This window comes from Balaenoptera acutorostrata, chromosome 2 (assembly GCF_949987535.1).
Source record: "Balaenoptera acutorostrata chromosome 2, mBalAcu1.1, whole genome shotgun sequence".
Taxonomy (NCBI): domain Eukaryota; kingdom Metazoa; phylum Chordata; class Mammalia; order Artiodactyla; family Balaenopteridae; genus Balaenoptera; species Balaenoptera acutorostrata.
The window spans coordinates 174700434-174703903 of NC_080065.1; positions in this window are offsets into that span (position 1 = coordinate 174700434).

Genomic DNA, 3470 nt, shown 5'->3' on the forward strand with positions numbered 1-3470 from the left:
TCTGCTGGGGATGGTGTCACTGCCTCATAAGTCAGGCAGGGCCAGGTTTAAGGATGGCCTCATTGCTCAGATACCAGAGCCCGAACCCCTCCTCAGGGATGTCTGCTCCCAGACACGACGACTCCTTTCTCTCCCCAGGGCAGCTCCTTTGTGACCAGAGGTTCGTTTGGTGACACATGATCAGGCCCAAGGAATGCCCATGTCTAGGACAGGACAGGACCTTCTTCTCTGTTCCCACATGACATTCCTCCTGCCATGGCTTCAGCTAGTTGATCACATGGGGTTCAGTTACTGCAGATGAGGTGACAGTCACACCAAGCTTTGCTTTACTGAGACCATAGGTCTAGATGGGCCTAGATTTCCTCAGTCAACCCCCTACTTTTTTTAGTAACAACTTTTATAGTCTATATATTTTTATAGTCTATATATTTTTTAAGTTAGAAAAAAATTATTAAAGCCAAAAAATTATCTATACTATACAGATGTCAAAAAGAATGGGATAAAGAACAACTTCCAAAATATATCGCTGAGATATATAAAGGTGCTTGTGAATAGTTTATTTCTGAAAAAATACACAGGAAGCTGGACACAGCAGTTGCCTCTGGAGAGGATATATGCACTTTTTTCAAAACTGGCATATTGTGCATATTACTTTGTACACTGCTTTAAAAAAATATGCTAGAAACATTTCCCTTGTTACTAAATATTATCCCTTGATTCTGTGTCTGTGTACATGGTATTATAAGATGTGCTACAATTAACCAACCCCTATTGCTGCACATTAAATACTATTTTTTTTATAACTATATTTTTCTTCCCTCTGTTTGTCAAGTGCTATTTAAATTTATTATTATTTTTTATGGCTGTGTTGGGTCTTCGTTTCTGTGCGAGGGCTTTTCTCTAGTTGTGGCAAGTGGGGGCCACTCTTCATCGCGGTGCGCGGGCCTCTCACTGTTGCGGCCTCTCTTGTTGCGGAGCACAGGCTCCAGACGCGCAGGCTCAGTAACTGTGGCTCAGGGGCCCAGCTGCTCCGCGGCATGTGGGATCTTCCCAGACCAGGGCTCAAACCCATGTCCCCTGCATTGGCAGGCAGATTCTCAACCACTGCGCCACCAGGGAAGCCCCTAAATACTATTTTAATGGGATAAGTTTGCAGCACACAATGTTGCACATGCTTCTGATCTAGGATAAATTCCTCACAGCACATTTGCAGGACCAAAGTGGGTATGCGTGTGGGTTTTAAATTCTTTCCTTTTTGCTTGTTAGGTGGGCCCCTCAGCAAGTTCATCTCACCAAGGGGTGTGCATTTTACTTGCTTACTTAACAGTTTTGTTCCCAGGTCCTTGGAGACCATGTCGGTCTGCAGGAGCCTCTACTTCTAGCAACTCTCTCTACTGCTTTCTCCTGACCAACGGATTCTGATTTGGCCCACTGAAAGGAGCCTGGGGGAGGCCTTGTGATGCTTACATATCCAGTCTCAAACGGCATTTTAAACACTATGAGATGAATGTATGATAGCAGTAGTCATGGGTGTACAACCTTTCTGGTGGACAGTTGAGCAACGTCAGCATTAGAAGTGCAAACCCTTTGACCAAAAGATCTCTGTATACACTAAAACTTTTAATAGTGGTTTAAAAGTGGAACCAACTCAAGAGACTCCATAGAGTCTGGCTTCAAAAAATTATAGTAAATCCACACCACATTGTCCTATGCAGTCATTAAAAATGACCAGATAGATTTGTAACGTGTTTTGGTTCACAGATCCCGTTAAGAATCTGATAAGTGCTGTGTATCTTCAACTCACAAAAATGAGTGCTATCTCTGAAATCTATCCATGGTGGATCACAAGTTAAAGCTTCTTGATATAGTTCTTTACTGGCATGGAAAAATCACACTATCCAGATTACTGAGCATTATACTAAACAGAACATTCCCTCTGCCTGGAATGTTCACATAGCTGGTTCTGGAGTGGGATCTCAGTGCAAACCTCACCACCCAAGGGCCTTCTCAGATAACCCTATCAGTGTAGGCACCACCCTCCTCCCTTATCATGGTCTTAGCACCCTTCTGTTTTCCTCAAGAACACCTTTGAGATGATATATTTGTTTACTGATCTATGGGTCTCTGCCTACCCAGACCGTGGGCTCATGAGAGCAAGAGCTTAGGTCTGACTTGTTCATTGTTTCATCCACAAGCAACATCCAACCTGCCTTTTTGTGAACCAAGAATGGTCTTTACAGGTGAACATTTGCAATCAATTGATGACAGGAAAGACTGACTTGGAATACCCAGAAAAGCATTCCATTCTTCTCATTAGACCTAAATTATTTAAATTGTACTCAATTGCTATATTTTAAATTCCACCAATAAAAAGTGTTCTGGACATTTTTCTCTTGGATTATATAAGCACTACATAATAGCCTCGATTTTGGCTCTTGGCCAGAAGAGCCTAAAATATTTGCTATCTGGCCCTTTATAGAAAAAGTTTGCCAGCCTCTGGTCCAAGGCAATATCTGGCGTACAGGAGACAATCCATAAGCGTCAGAAGTTACATAGCAACAAAAAAGAAATGTACCTAAAACACACAGATATACATTTTCATACAATAGAGAGGTATAGCCAACTAAAGTGTTAATGTTAACGGCAATCTCGAGAGAGAGTCACATTATGGGGCAAGTCCACAGTCTACATTTCCCTAATGTTTGCTGCTGCTTGTTAATTTTCCCCACAATTAGCATGCGTTAACTTTACCATCATCGTTTTGGATGCAACGTAAATGCATCTTGCAGGATGGCGCCCTGCCCTCTGGACACGCAGTGTAGAAGGCGCAGCACCCGGAGGTCCTGGGCGCTCACTCCTTCCCCGCTGCTTGAACGATTGCACAGAAGCCACGCGAGACCCAAAGAGGCGCACTCAGTCTGAGGCCGGCGGGGGTGAGGGTGGGGTCCGCTCGCCCTAAAATCTTCCTTATCAAAGCGTTGGATAGAGAGAAAGAAACCAAGCGGGAGGCTCTTTTGAACCTCAATAAGCTCAGTTCCATCCCCGCCAAGCCCGTAGCCTCCTGGTTCTGCTTCTACCTCGGGCGAGCCCGGGAGCATATGACGGGCGTCGCGGCCCAGAAGCCGCCCAGACGCACCTCACCTCGTATTTTCCTTACCGCCGCCCCGCGAGGAGGAAACAGGCCCTGACCAGGGCAGGAACACCCCAGGACCCCTAGTCCCGCTGAGAACGCGGCCGGCCAAGCCTTCGGGTTGCAACGCTGAGCTGAGAAAACGCCCCGACCGCGGCTAACGACCGTCCCCTCAGTTCCAGCAGTTCCTGGGCCCACTCCGCACATGCGCGGGAAAGCCCTTGCGTGTGCACTTCGCTAGCCCCTCCTGCGCGTCCGGCCTCGCGCGGCTTCTTCCCGCCCGCCTTGTGCCCTCACTTCCGGGATCTCCCGGCGACGGCCGTAAGTGGCGGGCGGAAGC